The sequence below is a fragment of the Miniopterus natalensis genome, chromosome 20 (assembly GCF_054644295.1).
Source record: "Miniopterus natalensis isolate mMinNat1 chromosome 20, mMinNat1.hap1, whole genome shotgun sequence".
Taxonomy (NCBI): domain Eukaryota; kingdom Metazoa; phylum Chordata; class Mammalia; order Chiroptera; family Miniopteridae; genus Miniopterus; species Miniopterus natalensis.
In genome coordinates, this window is record NC_142100.1 from 8541843 (window position 1) to 8566693 (window position 24851).

At 41.3% G+C, this 24851-nt stretch overlaps 1 protein-coding gene across 1 annotated transcript in view; it reads left to right on the top strand.

Annotated features, from left to right (window-relative positions):
• The first annotated feature begins 318 nt into the window (after nucleotides 1–318).
• The window catches only part of ARHGAP32 (Rho GTPase activating protein 32), a 215422-nt gene continuing 190889 nt past the window's right edge, over nucleotides 319–24851 (top strand). Inside the window, exon 1 of the mRNA XM_087828834.1 lies at nucleotides 319–353. The gene's annotated coding sequence lies outside the window, so the exon portion shown is untranslated. The remainder of the gene's footprint in view (nucleotides 354–24851) is intronic.

Consider the following 24851-nt stretch of genomic DNA (forward strand, 5'->3'; position numbering starts at 1 on the left):
CAGGCGAGGACCGCGGACCCGGGGCCGACTCGCCTCGGCGGGCGGGCGGGCGGCGAGCGCGGCGGTGACGGCGGGGGGACAGCGAGGCCGCGGCCGGAGCCCGGCGTCCCCGCCCCCGAGCCTGACGGGCGGCCCGGCGGGATGAGGCGCTGGCGCGGGGGGCGCCCGGCCGAGCCTCCGCGGCTGCCCCGGGCGGCCAGGCGCTAGGCTCGCGGGCGGCGCTGGGCGGCGAAGACGAGGACGACGAGGACGCGGCGGAGAGCGCGGCGGGCCCGGCGCCCGCGGGCGGCAGACACGGAGCGGCGAGCGGGGCGCAGCGAGGCCGCAGCGGCGCGGCGGGGCCGCGGGGCTCGGTAAGGCGGGGGCGGGCGGGCCGGGGGCGCGGGTGACGTGGGCAGGCGCCGCGGGGAAGGCTGCGGGGGCCTCGCGTTCCCTCCTGCGGAAAATTCTTTCTGGAGTGAAGGTTCCGGATCGAGTGATCTCCGCCCGTCTCGGGTTTCCCGGTCCCTCGGTGCTCGCCGCCCCAGCCTCCGGGGGGGCGCCGGCCTCGGGCCTCCCGCCGCCCGCGGCCTCCGCCGGCGAGGCCCCGGCGCGCCCCTGGCCGCCGAGCTCCCGGCGGGGGCTCCGGGGGGCCGCGCGCCCCGCGCTCGCAGGGCCGCCGCGGGGGTGCGGGGCGGGCCGGGCCCCACGCCCCGGCTCGCGGACGCCCGTGGGCTTGTCCCTCTCGTCGCTCGAATGGGCTGAAGTTGCTGCTGCATAGTGGACGATGCTGGTGACTTGGTGCCCCCCCCGCCCCCCGCCCTTGAACTCCCCGGCACCCCAGTATCTCGCTTTTCTCATTTTGTTGACTTTAAGTATTTATGGTGAAGATTTTAGCAAACAGATCTCGGGACGCGGCAGGAAGAGCGCGTGCAGCGCGATTTCTTAGCGGGAGCCCACTTCTGCACCCCCGTGGACTTGGCCCCCTCTCGCTGGAGCTGGAGAAGGGTGCAGGGGGGCAGGGGGCCCACAGCCCGGTGCTGGGGGCGCAGCTTCGTCGTTAGCCTTGAGGAAGTCGAAGTGGGACGATGGCGGTTTTGTCTGCACGCGGGATCGCAGCTCGCTGTTGGGCTGCGCGGGGCGGTGCGCGCTGCTGCGCGGGCGGCCGCCGGGCCTCGCGCGTGGCCCGCGCCTCCCTCCGCCTCCCATTCCTCCAGGCTTGTGCCCGGCGCAGGTTTAGACCTTGTAAGTCAGTCCGAATGGGAACAGCTTCCGACACACCGGTTGCTTCTGTAAACGCCTGTATTTGTGTGTTTTTTACTGGAAGAAAAAGCATATGGTGCTAGAGGACAGTGGCTCCGAGAGTCCCGAGAATGTGCTTGCTGGTTTGGTCCAGCAATTGGATTTATTATTGCAGTATTTTTGGGTAGGGATGGTTGTGATTCATTAACATATATATATATGTATTTTCTTATTGGGTAAATTGAAGTCTAAATGGGAATCTTGACACTTGCTCCTTGGACTGGAGAGTGAAGGAAATAGAAGCTTTAATCGCTGCTACAACATGACCTCAAAAGTTTTTCAAGTACTCACCGGTGTGGATTCTTCTTAATAGGGCCATTTGTGAAGATGGGGTGTTATGCCGTTGTGATTTCCATTTTCAGGGATATCTAGAGTCCACTCTATTTTTAAAATTGATTATCTGATCCTGTTCAATAGAGTAAGCCTCCAGGATGGTGGGAGATTGGGATTGTGCTCAAGCCAGCTACCTTCATCCCATCGTCTCTGTAGCAGGCGGTGGAATAAAGCAGCACTTTGGACAGAGACTTGTCCAGACTTAGCTGGGGTGGAAGCCCAGTTTGCTGTATGGTGGTGCACACTGAGGTGGGTGGCGGGGTGTAAGTGGGCCAGAGAGGAAATGTTAGTTGCAAGGACCTTTTTCAGTTACATAACTGTTTCGTTTCTAGGGATAGATGAAGAGGCAGCCGGGCAGGCCCAACTGTCATTAGAGCCTTTGATGTTGCTTTGAATTCCAGTAGTTAGGTTCCTTTTATTTTCTTTCCCCAACCCCCACATCATTTACAATCACCAGGAGCTAATCTGCAGTTGGGCCGAGACTTGAACGTCAATATACCCACATTCACATCTCTCTCTCTCTCCTGTTCTCTCTTTAGATGACTTATTCAGCAGTGTTTTCCTTTGCCAAGCTGGCCTGGGTGTAATTGTCTGCATTGTATATATAGATTCACTGTTGACTGTAAATGCATTTAACAAATGTCAGGGACTAGCAGCTGTTTTCTTCAGAAGACCATGGTAGCAGAAGAAAAATGGCATGAAATGAACTAAACATTGTTCATTGTTTAGTGTAGCCTTGTAAGGAAGGAGAACGCGTTCGATGTCTTCCAGTTCCAAAATTCTGTGATTCTGTCTCAGTCTTGGGAAACCCATATATAGTACCTACCGTTTGGAACTTTTGGAATTTCTGATTATTCTGGGGCAGATGGCAAAGTTGATTGAGATTTTGAGCTTCTTTAAAGCATCAGTTCAAAATATCAGAGGAGGTTATAAGTTAGGATTTGTGAGAAGAGCTGTTTAGTAAAAAAAAATGTTTTATATTTTTCTGTGTTAGTTAGGCTAGAAGTTGGCAAAATTCAGTCTGTAGGCCAAATCCGGCCTGCAGCTTGTTTTTTTGTATGTCCTATGAACTAAGAATGATAAAAAAATTTAACTGCTATGTTTGGAGAAAATCAAAGAATAATACTTCATGACATGTGCAAGTTATATGAAATTCACATATCAGTGTCCATAAGTGAAGGTTTACTTGGCACACAGTCCTGCTTGTTCCTCAGCAGGGTTGCGTTCTTGCAGCAGAGATAGTATTGCCTGCAAAGCCTAAACTAGGTATTGTCTGGCCCTTTACAGAAGAAGTTTGCCAAACCCTGATTTAGTACTTAAAATATTATGCCTTACTTAGCACAAGTGTTATTTCCTATCATAGCATTCATTATAGAGGTTAAGACCCCTGGAGAGGTACTGATTTTTTGCTTTGGAGCCAGATAGATTGGTGTTTGAATGCCAGCTGTGGAATAAACTTTGATCCTGGACAAACTAACATGAATGACAATAGAATCTATCTTAGAAGGTTGTAGTGATGATTAAATGAAATATGATACATGTTGAGTCATGAATACAATGTAATTGTGTAGTAAGCACTCAATACATTGTAGATGATGATGATTATAAATTCTAGTCTAAACATACGCCGAAAATTCTGCAGGTCACCTTGGGCCCTGTATTATACAGTTCTGAGTGGTACGCTTACTTGTTACTGACTTTTCTCCTTTGGTGAAACCATTAGTTTACTTAACAGCTGATAATTGGAATAATTAGTAACTTTCCAGAGTACAGTATTTATACTGTACTTTTATTAATAACTTATTTAGGTAATTAAGAATGGATGGAAAGATATTTGCTCTGTTTTTCAGAGATCCAGGTTCTTGATAATATTTTGATATTATTCTGTTAGGAAACTCAATTTAAATATCACTATTATTTTGGTACTGGTGTTTTTTTTTTTCTTTGAGAAAGATATGTGAGAAAAACCTGTTTTAATTAGGGTTGGATAACTTTCCTCACATGTATATGACACTCTGATTCTTCCTTATGATTTGCATTAGCATCTCTATAACATCCTCTTCAAGTTATAATACTAAAACTTAATGTTGTTTTTTTCCCCCTAAAGATAGACCTAGTTTACTCTCTAGAAGCTTTAATATTAAGCTGCTTTTTGAAGGTTTTAGTCTAAACTGTCTTATGCCCTGGTCGATGTTGCTCAGTTGGTTGGGCGTCATCCAGAGCACCAAAAGGTTGCTGTTTCTATTCCTGGTTAGGGGCCGTGCCCAGGTTGTGGGTTCGATCCCCAGTAGGAGGAGTGCAGGAGGCAGCTGATCTACGTTCTGATCTCACACCAATGTTTTGCTCTCTCTCTCTCAAAGAAAAAAAATCAATAAAAAAGATTATCTTACAGTTGAAAAATTGGATGTACTTTTCATCTTCGAGTGCTAGTTTATTTAACATTAGCCTTAAACTAAGAGTGAGCAGATAAACACAGGCCATTGTTCCAACTAAGTTAAACAAAACAGAATTAGGAAAAGTTGAAAATGGAGCTGCCTTATGACCCAGTGATTCCTCTTTTGGAAGTTTATCTGAAGAAACCCGAAACACTAATCTGAAAGAATATATGCACCCCTGTGTTCATTGAAGCATTATTTACAATAGCCAAGATCTGGAAACAGCCCAAGTGGCCATCAGTAGGGGAGTGGATAAAAAATACTGTGGTACATTTACACAATAGAATACTCCTCTGCCATAAAAAGGAAGAAAATCTTACCCTTTGAGACAGCGCGGATGGACCTGGAGAGCATTATGCTATGTGAAATTAGCCAGTCAGAGAAAGACAAGTGCCACATGGTTTCACTCATATGTGGAATTTAATGGACAAACTGAACTACTAAGCAAAATAGAGACAGACTCATAGATAGAGAGCTTGTGTGTGTGTGTGAAGGGATTGAGTGAAAAAGGAGAGTGAACTCACGGGCATGGATAGCAGTGTGGTGATTTGGGGGTGGAGGGGGTGGGTGGAGGTGGAAGAGAGCATAGAGGAGCTAAATGGTGATGGAAAAAAGAAAATAAAATTTAATTTTACCAATAAAAACAGCAAAACAAAAAACCAGAATTAGGGTCATTGTGGCTCTTGCAGTCCTACAAATTGTGTAATTTCATGCCTTGGTTGATGCTTAAATGCAGTGGGAGGATCCAAGGGAGGTGGAAGGGCATTAATGTTCCCGTACTGTCCTTGATGGAACAGTGGGATGGGTGGAGGCTCAGGGGCCCGTCCCTGAGACCACAGAGCAGCAACACCTGGACACCTAACCTGCAGGGTCCTAATTGGAGCACCTCAGGAAAGGTAAAGGCCTAAAGAAGACCCACTCTCATGAGGAGACAGTATTTCCTTTGGAGGTTCAACCAACCAGTTTTCTGTCGGAGAGTTGAAGGCTGAGAGGGAATATTCCCCAAGGTGGTAGAGATTTGGTAAGATAACTGTTTATAGTTTCACAGTGTACCTGGGCAAGAGGGCCTTCCCTGGTATTTAAAGATTGTTTTAGGACAGATCAAAGGAAGTGGGAAATGAGGTGTTAGGTTTAGTTTCTCATAACAAATATATGAACCAGAATGTTCATTGTGGAATTAGAACCCTGGTTTTCAGAGAGAGACTATTATTTGGCTTATGATCACATATCCATTTACTACCTTACTTTATGTTATGGGTTATAATGCACATTAATATTGGAGCTTGTTGTGGAGATGGAAGTATAGAAAGGAAGAGCTTGTAGCCCCATTTTATGGAAGTGCTATGATATGCTTCCATTGCCTCTGTTAGAAGAGAGAGGCACCATAGTCTGGGAAATAATTCTAAAAGATACTCAGTTTGTTTGCACTTAAAAATCATACAGTCATTTTTATTTGCGGCTCAGCCTTGTGATCTTGGGCAGGCTATTTGACTGCATTGTTTTTGTTCCTTTGTGTGTAGGATGGAAACAAATTCCTGTTCCTTTTTCCATTGAAGAGATATGTGGTCAGAGGATACTTTAAGATGAGTAGTATTTTCAACAATTTTGAAGAATATATGCGGAGTTCAGTAATTACCCAGTGTATTGAGCACAGACATAAAAGTGAAGTGACCTTTACCAGGGAACGGAAATTTGAACTTGAAGTCACCAGACCTGGGTTCTAGTCTTGGCTCTGCTGTAAACAGTCCGTGACTTTGGACAAGTAGTTCATCTCTCTGAACTTCATTTTCCTTACATCTTAATGAGGTGTCAGACTAGAGGTCGCTAAGATCCTTTCTTGCTCCAAAATTCTACGATTCTCTGATTTTTTAAAAAAGTGGTCACCATCCTCTTGCATTTGCCATTGACCCACCCAAGGAAAACTAGACAGCCTTTACTAGTTGCTTTATACTCAGTGGTCTTCCAGATTCAGTAGCAATCTTGGCTTCAGTAGGATGCTGCAGGAAACCAAATATCTTTTATCAGTAAAAGTGTCCTCTGAGCATGTGCCGTGTATGTTGTATCGTGCCGTGTGCAGTGGAAAATAGATATGAAAGAAGGTGGCATTGACTCTGTCCTTAGGAAATGGTCACTTCATTGGGAAGATAAACTATATTATGAAGAATATTATAAAAGGGTAGGCAAGGGGACAGTGGGATGATCTCTCATCTGGCTGTTGGAAGACCTGGCATGTCCTATTGGAGAGGGTACTTTGTGGCCGTGAACATTTGTCATATGAGCTTGGTAGACTCCCTCCGGCTCTGAAATTGGTCTCATTTTCTTTGATGGAGAAGCAGCATCTCTGAATCAGCCTGTCAGGAGACAGCCCAAGTGAGAACTCTCAGTGCAGGCCAGATTTCACACTCATTCTGTGTGATTGCTTGATTTATTAGATGGAAGGAAAGGGTTACTTTAACTTGCTGGAAATGCATTCAAGGACAACCTTTCTTCTGAAAAGCTCGTGACAAGTGACAGGAGACCACAGTGTCCCTGCTTATGAGACAATGCATTTGCGCCCTGCTCGAAATCATTTTTGCCGCCTTAAGACCTCCACTTCTGCAGTTACTTTCTTTCCTAAAATATCATTCTCTCCTTACTGGATCATCTCTTTTAGTCGCAGACGCGCCTTGTATTACCTGCAGCAGTGATGATTGATTGTTTACCAAGTGCCACTCTCTGCGGCTTCCTTTCAGTAGGTAACAGGACCCTCAGGTTTTATCTGGGCACATGGCTGCCCCGCTAGACTGCATTTCCTAACCTCTCTCTTACAGCCAGATGTAGCTGTGCGACTAAATGTTGACCACGTGGATGTGACCAGAAGTGATGTGTGCGGTTTCTGGGTCATGGTCTTAGGAAGCTGGTTTCCTTCTACTTCTCTTTTCCTTTTTTGCCAAGGAGAACGTGTTGCTGGCGCATGTGTCCGACCCTGCAGGCGAGAGCAACGCTTTAGGACGTGGGTCAGTAAGACAGACGCTTGGATGATCTCGTGGAGCAGAGCCACCTCCTAGCCGTGGACTGCTCATTTGTCTCCGGACGGTTAAGTGAGAGAATAAAATTCTGTCTTGTTTGAGCCCCTCATGCTTTCACTGGATAAATCATGTCTCTTATACCACACTCCCTTCAGCTAGTGTCCAATTCCTTTATTCCCTTTTACACCAGGAGATGCTTATATTTGCTGTGTCCACTCCTCGAGGCTGCCGCGGCCTGTGTCTTGCCAGGGTTCAGTGTCCACATCGTGCTGACTCTCACCAGCATCTCACAGTGGAGGACTGACTACGCCCTTTGATCTCTAACCTGTTCATTCTCTACATCTTTTTGCCAGCGTATCTCTACCCCTCCCTCAGCTCTCAAATTTAGAATGTCCCTGGGCTCTGCTCTGGTGAATTCACCCATTTTCATGGTTTCAGATACCATTTCTATGCTGGTGAGGATTGAGTTCCTATCTCCAGTGCTGATTTTAGCCCCCTTCAGCTCTAGAGTCACCTAACTTCATACCTCCACTTGATGTCTAGTAGACACCTCAAATGTAACAAGAATAAAGACGAACTTTAAGTTGCTCTTCTGTTCCTTTAGTCTTCTCTCCCCGCCCCCAGGCCTTCACTGTCTCAATAAGTGGCACTACCGTCAGCCGAGTTGTGCAGGCCAAACCCGTGGAGTCTTCTTCCATCTTCCTCTTCTCATCTCATGTTAAGTCTCCTCAGCTGCCCCTTCAGAATATAAACAGGACCTGACTGCGTCCCAGTTTTTTCACTGAAAAACCTAGGCTCATAGCCTTTCTCCTCTAGAAGGCTGCCTCTGCTCCTGTGTCCCATACACAGGAGCTAAAGGTAATGGAAAATGTTAATCTGACCACACCACCTGCGTACTGGCTTTCTCATACACGTAACACCGAAACTAAAATGTAAAAATTTTATCATGGAAACAAAACCTCCGTCTTGGCCACTTACGAGGCCCTCTATCAGTGGTTCCCAACTGGGGACGAATTTTCCCTCAGGGGACATTTGGCAATGTCTGGAGACATTTTCGGTTGTCAGGACTGGGTGTGGGGAGTGTGCTATGGGCATCTAGTGGGTACAGGCCTGGGATGCTACTAAACATCCTACAGTGCACATGGCAGCTCCCAACAGCAAAGTAAAATGTAGTTCAGGATGTCCGTAGTGCGTGATCGGGCTCCTGGCCTGCTCTCCAGCCTCCCCCTCTTCTACTCTCTCTGTTCACTGGGCTGCTGTCACAATGATGTTCCTCGTTTCCTTTCATAATAGACTTTATTTTTTAGAGGAGTTGTAGGTTTACGGCGAAATTCCCAGAGATTTTCAACAGAGGTACAGCCTCTCTTCTTATCAACATTTTCCAGAGTGGTATGCTCGTTACGGTTGATGACCCTGCACTGACCCAACATTATCACACGAAGTCCATAGTTTATAAAGGGTTGACTCTTGGTGTTATACATTCCATTCAGAGTAGTTTCACTGCCCTAAAACCCCCTATGCTTCCCCTGTTCATTGCTTGCCCCCCTCCCAACCCCTGGCTACTGGTGATCTGTTTAATGACTCCACAGTTTTTTCCATTTCCAGAATGTCTTATAGTTGGAATCATACAGTATGTAGCTTTCTCATATTAGCTTCTGTCACTTAGTAACACGTATTTAAGTTTCCTCCATATCTTTTCATGGCTTGATAGCTCATTACTTTTTAGCACTGAGCAGTATTCCGTTGTCTGGATGTATGGCAGTTTATCCATTCATCTGCCGAAGGACATCTTGGTTGCTTCCAAGTCTTGGCAGTTATGAATAAAATTGCTTAAACATCCATAGGCAGGTTTTTTTGTGGACATAATTTTTCGTCTCCTTTGTTTAAATTACCAAGGAGCGCAGTTGCTGGATTGTAGGGTAAGAGTATATTTAGTTTTATAAGAAACCACCAAGCTGTTTTCCAAAGTGGCTGTGCCATTTTGCATTCCCACCAGCAAGGAATGCGTGTCCCTGTTGATCCCCGCCTTTTCCGTCATTTGCTATTGCCAGCGTTCTGGATTGCGGCCTTTCTAATAGGTGTGCAGTGGATGATGTTCTTTTTTATAGACCATTGAGCAAGCTAAGCACATACCTTCTTAGGGATTTGCAATTGCTGTTCCTCCTGTTCAGAATGTATTTCCTTCCCATCTCTGCATAACTGCCTTCTCTTTCTTCCCTAGAGAGGCCTTTGCGATTATCTGCAAACATGCAGCATCCCAGTCTGCCTTACACATTATCCCATTTATCTTCTATATATTAGTTTATTATTTACTTGCTTATGTGTTTAATTTATAACCCCCTTCTCCCTCCGTACACTATTTGAGGGGCAGGCGCTCTGTGTAAATACCTCCTGTATCCTTAGCATTCCTACTTAATAAATAATTTGTTGACGACAGAGAGGTGCCTGAGCCCACTGTGGGAAAGGGGGGTGATTTTCAGTGATAACGATAAATCAGAGGATTCAGCTGGGAGCTGTAGGGAAGGTTGTGATTTTCTGGAGGCTGGGAAAAACATCCCTAAGACAGGCTGCTCTTGCCTTTGTTTAGTGGTTAACTTTGCAGAATGGAGGCTTTCACTTCCGTTGTATGGGGAGGCAGATGGCAAGAGTACGCTGACAGCAGGAACTTTTTAAGAAAGAGAGGTTACTTCAGGCTTTAACTTTGCCTCGCGTCTCATCCCGCTTGTTTCTGCATATAGAGCCACATCTTCATAAGATTGTTGAGTGCTGCAGTTGCGCAGGGCATGTGGTCTTACGTCTTCCCAGTATCAGAATTCCTTCCACACCCTGCGCTTCTGCATTTTCAGTGTCTGAAACTCAGTTACTCACATGACAGCCCAACTCTTTTAAAAAGAGTTCTCACTGTTTAAAATTTCTTGTTATATTAAAGTGGAATGTAGCTCCCTGTGTTTCCAACACCACGCAGATATGCTCTGCTTTTCACATGATAGCTCTTTAGCTGTCATGTGAAAAATGGCTGGTTCTTTTATCTTCCCCTCAGCGTTTTTTCTTTCCAGACTGAATGTACGCATTTTCCTCAACTAGGTCTCATATGACAAGGTTTTCAGCTCTTTTTCCAGGCCCATTCCTAACATTTTTTGGACTCGGAGCAAGAATACAAATGGAAGTCCCTATGCCATATGTCTAAAAATTTATAAGTTCTAAAGAAAACTAACTGATGTTCCATTACCTACCTTAGCAAAGCTTCATAATGACCTAAATCAGGGTTAAACAGAATTCTCAGACATGCCTGCGCTCTGCTTTAGGACATGGTAAATTGTAAAGGACCAGCCTCCAACCCAAGACCCCCCCTTTTACATTGCAGGCTCCTTGCAGAAGGGACTTTGCATGTCATGTATGTGGACACTCTAGTCCATGCATCCCCACACATCTTTCAGACAGCAGCTCCTTGACTCTCCCTTGGGTCTGGGCTGTAAATACTTATGAGGACATCTGCCCTTTGGAGGACCAACTCATGGAAGAGGCCTGAGCAGATCCTGGAAGTAGGCAGGAAATTCTGGGGTACTGGGCAAGATGAGGGCTGGGGTGGTGTGTAGGCTGCAGGTGGGCACACCTTTTAGGCCCTGAGAACAACCGGCCCCATGGTCAAGGTGTGGCCAGAGGGAGGCCAGTGCATGGCCTTCCACATATGCAGACCCAGGACAGGGGTCCCTATTGCTTAGGTCCAAGATAGTATTATTCTATCACGGTCAGACTCTGGTTTTGAATCTGTTTAGAGGCAGTTATTGTGGAAAATGTTAAATTCCCTCTTACAGTATTCCAGATTAGACACAGTCTTCTAATTAGTGCTTCCTAACCAGTGTGCTAGCCAGTGTTCTGAATGTGTTGCAGGTGGGCCAGAAAGACTGATTTCCTTAGTCCCCAGAGAGTATTGTCAGTCCCAGAGTGGTGAGAGCCTCTAGGCTAATCACTACTGGCCAGCGACCCCAGGGCTTACTACCCCATTGTGTGCCGTTCCAGCACAGTCATTTTCTGTGTGTGTCATAAGTGAAAAAGATTGGGAAGCCCTGCTCTAGGCTGGTGAGTGTGACTGTGCAGGTCTCGCAGTCTGAAGTGTTTTCCATATAGCTTTAAGAGCGTTTTTTTTTTTATCAACAGCATTATTTGGTCTGCCCGACAGTGTTGGAGGTGTCAAAGTAGGTTTGTGCCCTTCTTATAAATGAGGGTATAGATCCAGGTTAAGTGGCTTAATCTGGCTACATATTCTCACTCAAGTAGGGCAGCTGAAACTAGAACTCCATTCTTCCGACTCTTATTTTGGTATCTGCTCTCTACTAACCCAAATTGTTATTCTTGTACTTTTTTTTTTTTTTTTTTTTTGGCAGCCTATCACTTCAGGTTCATTTAGGGCATGCAGGCAATTAAACGTTTTAGAGTTTTCCTATCCCAACTTATGTTACTTCTTTATTGTTGCTTTTTAACCTGAAGACTCAATTTTACATTAATCCCTATTAATGGTATTATTTTTATTCGAGTCTAACAATTGAGCCAGTGTCTTGAAACTTGATTCTCTGTTATCCATTTTGATAGCTCTTTTTCCCTAGATCAGTGTTCCCAAGATTTAGTTGTTAGAGCGATGTTTGTCTGAAATGGTCACCCTGAGCCGTTTATAAAAAGTTAGATTACATTAAGGCAGAATACTACAATACTTTTAGAAATAGTTCTTTTATAAACCAGTTATGATAAAATTCTGGCACTTAAATGTAAGTTCATTCCCCTTTAATTCAATGCCCACTTTGTATAGATCTTTAAAAATGTTATTTATGTAAACCTCAGAAGAGTGTGGTCACTTGCTTAAGTCGCCCAACTAAGTGGTGGGTTGATTCAGAATTCAGACCTAGGTCTGTTTGACCTCCAAGTACTTGTGCTTTCCTCAGTATTACCCTTTCCTCAGTAGCCACTCTGTGCCTGGCAGTACTCTGAGTATTACTCTATAAATGATTTGTAAACATTCAGCTTGGACTGGGAAAGGAATGTTTCCCAGATTTATATTCTTACATTTAGAATAACTGATTCTCTGATGTTACTCACGCATAGGACAGTTGCCATCTCTCCCAGCCCCCCAAGAATTATCTGGTGTTCACGGCAGTCGTGCGAGGTCGAGAAACCCTGCTTTAAGGGTTTTGAATGGTCAAGGCGTGTTTGTATGTTTAGCTGACTGTCATGCTGATAGGTGGTAGAATGCATGAGCCATATGGAACTCCTGGTGCCTCCCTCCATAGTTTATATTCTTAATTTGTCTGCCTCCCTTCTTGGAGCAGTTTGTCAGTGAGAGTAGATAGAGCCCAATGCTTATCCATTTCCATTCTGTATTGCTTCTAGAGAATCTTGAGATTTTTATAAAGGCTTTCTGAGTGGTGAAGGTTAGGCTTTTTATCTTTTAATGCTTACTTTTATTAGAACTTTTGATGGGGAAAAAACTTATGAAACATGCCACTGAGCTGGCTTTCGTGTATTGACTTGCTAACCAATGTGACGTCTGTGAGAGCTGTTTCCACCGGTTAAAGCACAGGTTGGAAGGACGGTCGCTTCACGCTCGAATACAAGTTTTTTCTCTTCGCCCTTGCTTTTGAGTTCCAGGGCGTGAGCCGAACATCATCGTAGCACTTCTCCCGGCTTCTTCCCACTCGCACTGCAGACTCGATGTCGTCCTCGTTTGATCCGTGTTGCCGTAGCTGCCGCCCCCAGCTGTTTCGGTGCATCACCCTAACTGATCCAGAACCGTCAGAGGGCCCTCATCCCTAATATACTTATTTAACTCCCTTGCTTGATTTTCGAGGAGCTCTTTTTTATAATCTTCAATTCAGGATTCAGTTTCACTAAATATATGTCTCATTAATAATATCAGTAGCTGCTGTTACTGCCAACAGTATTTAATTATTATTGATATGCCAGGAACTTTTCTTAGCCCCAACGTATATTATCTGGTTTAATCATCACAATTGCCCCATGAAGTAGTTACTCATAATTGTTTTATTGTGGTAAAATTTGCATAACAAAATTTACTATCTTAACTAGTTTTAGGCGTACAGTTCAGAACTCTCGAGTACATCCATACTATTGTGAAACGGATCTTCAGAACTTTTTCATCTTGCAGGACTAACACTCGATGCGCAGTAAACAACAGTGTCTCGTTTCTCCCTCGATAGCCACCATTCTACTCTGTTTCTGTGGATTTGACTGCTTTAGATACCTCATATAAATGGAGTCATACGGTATTTGTCTTTTTGTGACTAACTTATTTCACTTAGCATGATGTCCTCAAGGTTCATCCATAGTGTAGCATGTGACAAGATTTCCTTCCTTTTTAAGGCTGAATAATACTTCGTTGTATGTACATAAACCACATTTCTTACCCATTCATCCCTTCGTGGACACTTGAGCTACTTTCACCTACTGGCTACTGCGCATTGTGCTGCTATGACCATGGGTGTGCAAATATCTCTCTGATTTTCTACTTTCAATTCTTTTGGATATATACCCAGAAGTAGAATTGCTGGGTCATATGGTAATTGTATTTATTTATTTATTTTTTTTTAAGAAACAATCTTTTTTTAGAGAGAGAGAAAAGGGGAGAGAGAGAAAAAAAAAAATCCATGTGAGAGAGAAACATCTATGGGCTGCCTCCCATATGCGCCCCAACCAGGAGTGAACCTGCAATCTAGGTATGTGTCCTGACGGGGAATCGAATCCCCAACCTTTTGGTGTACGGGATGATCCTTCAGCTAACTGAGCCACCTGGCCAGGGCTGTATTTTTAATTTTTTGAGTAACTGCCATACTATATTCCATAGCAGTTGTCCCATTTTACATTCCCACCAGTGGTGCACAAGAGCCCAATTTCTTCACATTCTCATCAACACTTGTTATTTTCTGGGTTTTTGTTGTTGTTGTTGTCCTAGTAGCCATCCTAATGGATGTGAGGTATTATCTCGTGGTTCTGATTTGCATTTGCTTAATGATAGTGATATTGACCATTTTAAAATTTGCTTGTTGGCCATTTGTGTATCATCTTTGAAGTAACGTCCATTTAAGTCCTTTGCCCATTTTTTAATTGGGCTGTTTCTTGTTGTTGTTGTAGTTCTTTATATATTCTGGATATTGATCTCTTTCTTACCAGATACATGGTTTGAAATGTTTTCTCCTATTCTGTGGGTTGCCTTTTCACTGGGTTGATAGTGTTCCTTGTTGCATGAAGTTTTCAATTTTGATGAAGTCCATCTTAGCTATTTTGCCATTAGAAATTATTGCCAAATCTAGTGTCATAAAGTTTTCCCTCTGTGTTTTCTTCTAAGTTTTATAGTTTTAGCTCTTTTGTTTGGATCTTTGATGAGGTTTGGGTTAATTTTTCTATGTAGTGTAAGGTATGGAGCCAATTTCATTCTTTTAATGTGGATATCCAGTTTTTCCAATACCTTTGTTGGAAAGACTGTCCTTTTTCCATTGAATTGTCTTGGAACACTTGTTGAAAATCATTTGACCATATGCATGAGTACTTATACTGGTTTTATAGATGAGGTGATTGATACTGAGGTGTGACAGATAGTATTAACACATTTTAAAAAGAGTTAGTTAACCCCAAAGTAACCTATATTTGGTACAGTAAGGTGAAGGAGGTTCTTAGGGTTGTGAGGTTTCGTGTGTGTGTGTGTGTGTGTGTGTGTGTGTTGTAATCTTCTCGCAGGTATATAAATGTCAGAAACTTTGCACCCCTGTTCTGATAGGTAGCCAGCTCTCTGCAGTAAGCCAGTGATTTTCAAACTCTTTTAGCAACAAAACTCCCCTTTCCCTCAAGCAAAATCTTAGATGGACCTCCAGTATTTCTACTGATAATTAGTATTTTGTTAGCATATATTCATCCAAAAAAAAATCAGTGTGTAATATTTACCTAATTTTGCTACTTAACGATAACACAACTTTATGCATTTGCAGTTTCCAGTTTGTTGAAAACATGTGCATGTTATGGTTTTCAAATTTGTGTCTGTTATAGTTTTAAAAATAGGTAATGATGTATGGGAACACCTTCAAGTCAAATGTTTGTAGACTGCCTGAAGCTCTGCCGTGGATGTCAGTGTGAAAAACACCAGCTTGCTTAGACATCTTTGTGGTTCAGTGTGTGATTATGGAGACAGTTTTTCTCTACGAAGGAAACTAGAGTATTAAATATAGGAAGGTCTTGACTTCTTTAGTGCTGAAATGTGTGGCTGATTGAAAAGCCTAACAACTAGCCCAGACCGACTCTTTCATTTCTCTAAGAATCGAAGGATAAATATCAAAAGCCATCTCGTTTTTCTGTGTTCTAAAGTGGTGTAAACCTAAGTCTGGTTCACATCTTGTATTTTAAGATTCTGAGGTTGATAAAGGTAACAGAAATTTTGTAGTTAGTTGTAAGAATTTTATTCTTTGAGATTTAATTTTAAGTATGTCAGCATTTGTTAACTTCATAAGGGGAGGTAGTAATTTTGGGTTTCAGCATTCCTTTTAAAAAATTTTTGAAATTGTTGACAGTATTACAGATGTCTCCCATTTTCTCCCCTTTTGTCCCCCTTAGCCTAACCCCCGCCCGCCCCACCCCAGGCCTTCCCCATACTATTGCTTCAGCATTCTTAAAGTTTTTAAGAAACCAATCACTCTTTTTTACTTAGCTATTTTTCCTAATGGAGTGTTTCCCGTGAACCTACTGTATTTATAATGAAATGCACTGTGTTTTAAAGCTGTAAGCATTACCTCATTGTGCAGTGGCATTGAGTAATCTTGTAGAGCCCAAGATACTTGAAAATTGGCATAGCTGGGTGATATTTTAAATTTAGCAACAATAAGAAATATTTACTCCTGTTCTGGATATATAGTACAAGTGTTGGAAAAGGGGTTTTTTGGTTTTGTTTGATTTATGTATTTTTAATGCTTCCCCCCCTCTAGCTTTTTTGAGATATTATTGACATGTACATGTAAGTTTAAGATGTATATATTGTGAAATGATTATTACAATGAGGTTAGTTAATGTCTTCATCCCTTACAGAATTACCATCTTTATTGGTGTGGTGCTGACATTTAAGACCTACTGCCTTAGCATCCTTCAGGTGTATAATGCACTATTGTTAAGTGTCGTCACCATGCTGTACATTAGATTCCCAGAACATATTTATCTCATGGCTGGAGGTTTGTACCCTTTGACTAATACCTCTCCATTTTCCCCACTCCATCCCCTGACAACCACCGTTCTACTCTCTTATTTCTATACATTTGCCTTTATTTATTTTTTTAATCTTCACCAGAGGATATTTTTATTGGTTTTTAGAGAGAGAGTGGGAAGGAGAAAGAGAGAGAGAAACATAGATGTGAGAGAGAAACATCAATTGGTTCCCTCTCTTAGGTGCCCCAACTGGGAACTGAACCTGCAACCTTTTTGGTGCATGGATGACACCCCAGCCAACTGAGCCATCCAGCCAGGGCAAATTTGCCTTTGTTTAAGATTCCATATATAAGTGAGAATGTATAGTATTTGTCAAGGTCCATCCATGTTGTTGCAAAAGGAAGGACTTATGGCTGAGTAATACTTCATTGTGCTTAGATACATTGCATTTTTTTTATCCATTCATCCATCCATGGCCTCTCGGATCTTTCCATGTCTTGGCTAGTGTGAAGGTAGGGGTGCAGGTAACTCCTTTTTTTTAAATCCTCACCCGAGGATATTTTTTTCCATTGATTTTGTTTTTAGAGAGATTGGGGGGAGGGGGGGAGACATTGATGTGAGAGAGACACAGCAATTGGTTGCCTCCCGCATGTGCCAGACTGGGATCGAACCTGCAACTGGGGTACATGCCCTTGACCAGGTATCAAACCCTTGACTCTTCCATCTGCGGGCTGATGCTCCAACCACTGAGCAGAACCGGCCAAGGGGCAGATAACTGTTTGAGAGAGTGATTCCCTTTTATACCTAGAAGTGGGATTGCTTGGCCATATGGTAGTTCTGTTTTTAATATTTTGAGGGATCTCCATACTGTTTTCCACAGTGGCTGTACCAGCTTACATTCCAGCCAGTAGTGCACGAGGGTCCCCTTTTCTCCACAGTCTCACCAACGCTTGTTGTCTCTTGCCTTTCTGATAATAGCCATTATAACAGGTATGAGATGATACCTCATTGTGTTTTTGATTTGCATTTCCCTGATGATTAGTGATGTTGAACATCTTTTTATGTACATGTTGTCTGTTTGTGTTTCTTCTTTTGGAAAAGTCCTATTCAAGTTCTCTGCCCATTTTTTAAACAGTTTTTAAAAAAAATACTCTTTTTCTTTTTTGGTATATTTAAAAAGTAGTGTATAATAATTGACTTTGTTGTTGACTCATTTGGGAAAATAAACAGGTTTCCATATGTATGTTCAACTGTTCTCTCTTGACATTCTGACCTGACATTTTCAAAACTTCCCAAAATATAAAACTGTATTTTGAAATTATTTTAAAATGGTAGCTTTAGCCTGATTTTACAGTTCTTCGTTTGTAAGTTAGGTTTAACTGATCTCTCAGCATTAATTCAGTAAATATTTACTACCTACCTATTGGAAGTAGATTTGTAGGGGATTAAAAAGTAGGGGCTTTCTTTATGCCATGTATGTTGCTAAACTAAAAAAACCCCATAAGAGCTAGATTAATTTTCAGTGTAATATAGTACAAACTTTTTTAGAAGTTGAGTAAAAAATTCAAAGCTTAAGAGACATATTTTAATTCTATTTTAGTTTATGTCTGACATGCCCTATTTATTCTTTCATAAGTAAACGTTGTGAACATTTTTGCAGATTTTCTCTTAATTTATGTGAAGGGCAGACATAATTTCCCAGTTTATATAAAGTTCCCTGCTTATTTTTCATATGGAGATATGGTAATGGCTAAACATTAGCAAGTTTAGTTATAAAAATAATTAGAATTTGAAGATTTATTTTCTTGTTGCAACAGTAGTAAAAGGAATTTCTATGTCATTGCTGGTAGCATGTTAATTTCCTGCTAAATAAGATTCTAATATAGTTTTGCCTTTTAAAAAAATTATACCATTAATGTTCTGGGAATCATTTAGTGAGATGTTTAAAGTCTAAATTACTTTGGTTAACAGGATAAGTGGTTTTATCATCTCTTTGCTCCTGGTAGGAAGCAGTTTTCATACATTTATTTGCTTAAGAGTATGTCCTGGAAACTCTTTGGTGAATTCCTCATCACCCGCTTTTTTGGCATAGGAGAGAGGGTGGAAACAGAAAAAATGCTTGGTTTTTACTGGCTTCATTTCTTTTAGCATTCCTGCCTAATCAGAATTGGAGCCCTGGCTTAAGCACGTAGGGAACCGAATTCATGTGGCCTGAGCTGTTCTTTTATAGGTTAACTTCTTGGAAGTAGGAAGGGAAGGTCTGAAATAAGACAAAAGTTTTAGAAAATCTTTCAGATTAATTTTCGCTAGATTAGTGATCTGAAAAATATTATGATATTATTAGTGTTTCAGAGTTATGGGCTTCAGTAGAAGTAGAAACAAAGAAACTCTTGGTTAAATGAGCATATAAACACACTAGTGGTTTAGAAATATTTCTGAGTTACCGAATTTTATGCAACAAAATCTGGAATAACTTTTCCTTTTTTTACTTTAGGCTCTTTGCCTTCTGTTAGCCCTGCTCAGAGCCCCCTTATACTCAATTTCAATAATATTTCTTTATTTCTGCCGTCTTAGCTATGTGATTTGTTCTTTTTTGCTTCTTTCAGCTGTATTACTTTCCACTTGTGCTCAGTGAAATTACAAAAAAGGAGTTTGGATCCATTTTCTCTGAGGAGAATGGTGTTGAGCACAGTGTTGGTGGCTCAGTAAATTTAGCTAGTACAGCCTTCTGGAAGCATTTGCCTTAGTTAGAAACAGTCACAGAAAGTTTTCTGTGTGGAGGAAACTGTCTCTGTGCTGGCAGAGACCGGTTAGCATCATGCTTCAGTTGATTTGTGTCTGTGTAGTTCTCAGCTGTGCTGCCAAGAAAAATTTATTTCAAAAATGCTTATGTAATTTTACTTATTGGTTAATTTTTTTGGGGGGTAATTATTTTTTTATTAATTATTCAACTAATAACAGTATTTTATTGTATTAGAATAGATTTTGGAAGTTACTGTTAGGACATGAAAGTAATAGGAATTTATTTAAAAATTGGTGGCTTAAATGGGCAGTTTTAACAAATGTTTAACTTTTATGCTTCAAGAGTTATTAAAATATGTAAATAAGGGTAAAATCACTTGTATTTTAAGTTATACTGTACTTATATTATTTATCCTAATATATACAGAGGTGGGAAAAAGTAGGTTTATAGTTGTTCATATGGAAAATAATACAATAATTAATAAATAATAATACAAGTATAAACTGTTTCATGTACTCACAACAGTAAACCTGCTTTTCCCCATCCTTATGTATTTCAGGCTCTTTTCTGTTTTAAAAGAAATTTTACAGCTTTGAGATTTCTTACATATATTGTCCTATTTTAAGAAAGAACTTTAAAATATATAATTTTGTATAAAAACCCATAATAAATTTCTTTGTTTTTTAATAGAGAAAGACAACAAGGTTGAGAAAAATCCTGAAAAACAAAAGTCAGCAAAGCTTTACAGAATAATGTTATAAGAAGTAAGATAATTATGACAAGAAACCCTAAGACCATTACTGCCGGTGATGTTCTTTGTGTGTGGCCAGAATTAATATTCAGTTATGCCCAGGTAAATAAATTACTTTATTTCGCAATGGAGATTTAATAATTTATGGCTGAAGCATAAGTGAAGTTCTGTGGCCCTTGAGTTCAGTGATGCACATGCAGGCCTCAGATGTAAAAGCTCAGAATAGTTGTCGCAGCCCATGTCATTGAAGGAAGAGGGACAGAAGTTTGTTTGTAAGTACCGTGGAACTGAGTATAAAGACGGGGTGACCTTTGAACTTCTGTGGCTGTGTATCTGAACGAGGAATTGTTTGAGGATGGGAAAAGCTGCCAGGAGACTTGGGATATGCTTTCCCCGGAATTGCTGAATGACTCTACTCCAGAAAAACAAAAAAGCAAAAACACAAAAAGCTTAATTGGAAGAAATTGTTATTTGTCTCAAAAGAATCGCATGTCCATTCAGCTAAATCTCATTAGATTTTCATATTCCAAAGTGATAGTTTCTCTAAAAATATTGTCTCCCCTTACAAAAATAACACATTAATTGCTGTCGTTTTATGCACTGACGAGGCTGGGAGATACTTGTGGTTTTCCCCTTGCAGTTCTCATCTTCTTTTTATTTTATTTTTTAATGGGTACTTTTCTTATCTTTTTTTTTAAAAACTACCCCCAGCTCTGCTGGTTGAAAAGTCCTCAGTGTCTGGGTCACACTAATCCCTCAGTTTTCTTTTACATTGTTTAAAGGTTGGGCATTGTTCAGAGTGATACCCATACATACTTGTCAAATGAAGGGGTGAATTCACAAATCTACGGGGAAGTGGTGGTGTTTTTGTGTGTGGGGGGAAGGAGGAATAACCGTGCTCTTTTTTTCCCTTGTCCCAGGAGGGTCAGTAAAAATCTTGTGCCGTCTCTCAATGTCAGAACACCACAAATACCGATAGAGAAGAACTCCTCTGCAGATATGCAGTAGCTCAGCCTTGAGCTTACTTTTGGTCGCAGCAACCTAGCCAGTGTTCAAACTGGCCTCAGATAACAAGGTTTTATTTCAGACCTGTTGTCCTTGGAAAGGCTGAGGAATCAATACTGCCGTTACCGTTCTAGAGACAAGCTGGTTCTGGCTTCCATTGTTGCATTATATATATGACCTAATTGTTGCATAATTATATAGGATTAATAAAGCGAGATGTTTGTACTTGAAATTAATGTGCCAGTTCACCATTAAACAGTGCATGTGCTTTGAGGTGGCCCTCTTTCCCATCAGCGATGCACTTGTGCATGTATTTCTATTTACTTTCTGAGCCGTGACCAGCCCATGGTTGGGTTTATAGGTTGTGGTACATTGAAAGATCTGAGATTATACTGCTCAGTGCGAGCTCTTGGGATCGTCTCTGACGTCACTGGCAGCTTTATCTTTGTGAATGATACAGGGGTAAGGTGTGAAAATTGGTATGGTAGTTAGGATAAGAAAAAGGATTGCTGTTTTAGTAACTTTTCTAAATGTGTTTATGTATATATTAAAATACTGATTTGCCAGAAGTTTAACATAAATTCTTTTTTTGTTCTTGCTAATCCTCATCTAAGGATATTTTTTCCATTGATTTTTAGAGAGAGTGGAAGGGAAGGAGGGAGGGGGAGAGAGGGAGAAAGAAGGAAACAGAGAGAGAGAGAGAGGAACTTCAGTGTGAGAGAGATACATTGATCGGTTGCCTCCTGCACGCACCCCAGTGGGCCAGGAATCGAACCTGCAGCCCAGGTATGTGCCCTTGACCGGGAATCGAACCCTTGACCCTCCGTGTTTGAGCCATCACTCTAACCATTGAGCCATGCCAACCAGGGCTAGAATTTTGTTTTGAATAGTCTGCTCCATTTTATTAAAATGGATGGTTTATGCAAGGACAGGATAAAGAGGAGGACTGAAGAATATGGGAAATACTGGCTAAATATAGCATTATGCATACCTATTATATTGAGAAGAAATGTTTGTGTTCTGATAACTGTATTTTAGTAGGATAGTGCCACATTGCTTAATTTTATAGAATGGTAAATAATGATAATATTAGTAAATTAAAAGTAAAAATAAAATAAAACTAATTTGAATGAATGATAAATATGCTTTAGGTCAGATAAGGGCAGACCAAGAATTCGTTGTTTATTCTGAAAAAGTTTGTCTGGAAATAATAATTACTCTCTTTGGGATTTAAGAAGTTACAGATATATATTTACTTATTAACTCTAAAAACTGAGTATTTTAGAAAACTTTGACTTTTTTGTAATTTTCTTTATAAAATGCTAAAATCGAAATATGAAAGGAAAACAGCCTGGACATTGGCCTGTTGCTGCTACCTGAAGAAGTGGTGGCTGAAACTAGCCTCCGATATGGTAGTGCCTTTACCAGAATTTCTTCCTGCCGTGAATGCTATGAAAGATACTTTGGAAAAATAGTTGCCAGAATTGTACGACAGAAAATTGCTCCAAGGGCTGTGAGCCACAAACTTGTAAGTTGCTAGTTTAAAAAAATATATTCAGTATTGTTAAACACATCATTAGTAAACCCAACAGAGCTGTGGCAGAGATTCCTAATTGCCTATCTCATATCCATTTACCCCCTTTTGCTTTCTAATAGAATGTTACATTTTGTTAGAAGCAGAAGTGCACCTAAATAAAATCTATACATGTCTTAGCCTCTTTTCCAGCTGGAGTAGCCAAGTGATAGTCCTGGCCAATGGGATGTAAGGAGAAATTTCTGGATGAAGCTTTTGGGAAAGCCCTTTTACCCATTTCTTTTTCCTCCTGCCTAGAAATTAGACTTGGTGACTAGAGCTGGACCAGTATTCTAGAGACCTTTAGAGAAAAGCCAAGAGATTTACACAGATATTATTAGCCCATATATTCTTGAGCTGTCAGCAGGTGCCTCTCTCTGAACTTCCATTTCACTACCTTGTTTAAGCCACTATAATTTGGACTTCTGTTACACATATCAAAGTGTTACTCCTAACTGATGTAATAATTTACATGCCCATTATGACATACTTTAGGGAGATTTGGAATCTTCTGTTAATTTAAGAAGGGAGTTTATCTAACTTCAAATCCAGAAGACCTGGGGAGTTTGGGAATTATTTCTTTGAGATTTGATCGGACCAGCTGGATTCCAGCTAGATGGATGTTGGTTACTGCTGGAGATTTGAAGGAAATGCAGGAGTATTCATAAATAGTATAGCGTTTCCCACTGTCATTTCATCCACACTTTCAAGTCCCTGGTTCACCTGGCTACATGATCTATGTTGAAACTATTAGAGCATCCTTTGAACAGAGGGGATTTCAGGTAGTTATAGCACAATTAGGGTCATTTGGATTGGTTAAGGACAGGAATCTCATGACCTGATCTCCCTCAAACCAAGGTTAACTATGGAGATTGTTTTCTTTTTTTTCTTCTCAAACGTATTTATGTGTAATTTACATACAGGGAAAGCACACAGACCATGCATGTACAGCTCTGTGACCTTTCACAAACTGAACATAGGTGTGTAACCACCATCTGATGAAGAGGCAAAGAAGCTCCTCTGTTGCCTGTGGGGATTATTAGTATCCAGACTTCAAAGCACATAAATTAGTTTTTGCCTGTATTTCTACTTTATATGCATGGAATCCTATAGAATAAAGTCTTCTGTGCCTGGTTTCTTACGCTCAGCCTTTTCTGATGTTTATCCATATTGTTATGTATAATTATACCTCATTCATTCTCATTGCTGTGAGGCACTTCATTGTGTGAGTGACGATATCCCAGTTTATTTATCTCATCTGCTCTTGGTGGGCATTTGTATTGTTTTCCAGTTTTTCAATTTTATTTTTATTATTTTCTTTTAAAATGTTGTTTACTTTTCAATGACAGTTGACATACAGTATTAATATTAGTTTCAGGTGTACAACATAGTGATTAGAGATTTAAATTCCTTACAGAGTGATCACTGTACAGTTTTTACTTCATGAACACTGCTGCTAAGAACATTGTAGCGCATCTCTCTTGGTTTGCGTGTGTAAGTATTCTGTTGGGGATAGAGCTTCGCGTGGAATTGCTGAATCACAGGGTGTCAGTAATGTATGAGAGTGTTAGCTCCGCTGTACTCTCACTGGCAGCTTATGTCATTGTTTTTACCTGAGTCATTCTGGTGGGTGTGTATTTTGTGAAGCGCCTGTTCAAGTCTTTTGCCCACCTCTCTACTGAGTTGTATGCCTTTTCTTGTTGTTTATGGGAGTCCTTTGTCAGATATTTGTACAGTGAATATGTTTTCCTATTTTATGAGTTACTCTTTCACTCTTTAAGTATATTTTGAGGACTAGGTCTTATTCATTTTATTGGCTTTTCTTTTATGGTTGGTACTTTGTGAGTACTATTAAAAATATCTTTGCCTCTTCCAACATTATAAAGATGGTGATCTATGTTTTTTCTTATGAAAGCTTTATTGTTTTACCTTTTATATCTGATTATTTTACCTTTTATATTTAGATATGCCCTCTATTTAGGATATGAGAAGGGGTTCACAGTGCATTTCCCCCCCCACATGGATATTTAGTTGAGTCAGCACCATTTATTTAAAAGATCACCCTTGCACTGGCTAGGTGCTCAGTTGGTTGGAGCATTGTGCTGGACACCAGAAGGTTGCAGGTTCGATTCCGAGTCAGGGCACATACCTAGGCTGCAGGTTTGATCCCCAGTTGGGGCGCATCTGGGAGGCAGCCGATCGATATTTCTCTCACATTGATGTCTCTCTCTTTCTCCCTCTTCCTCTCTCTCTCTCTTCCTTTTTCTCTAAAACCAGTAAAAAACATATCCTCAGGTGAGGATTAAAAAAAAATCGCCCTTTCCCTCCCTACACTGCAGTGCCAGCTTTATTGTAAATCAGGTAACCAAATATGTGTGGGTTGTTTCTGCACTCTCTTCTGTTCTGGTCTATTAGTCAGTTTTCCTACCCTTTTGTGAATGCCATACTGTCTTATTATTATGGCTGTATAACAGATTTTGTGAGCTGTTAGTGTTAAGTTCTCCAGCTTTGTTCTTTAAGATGGTTGGAT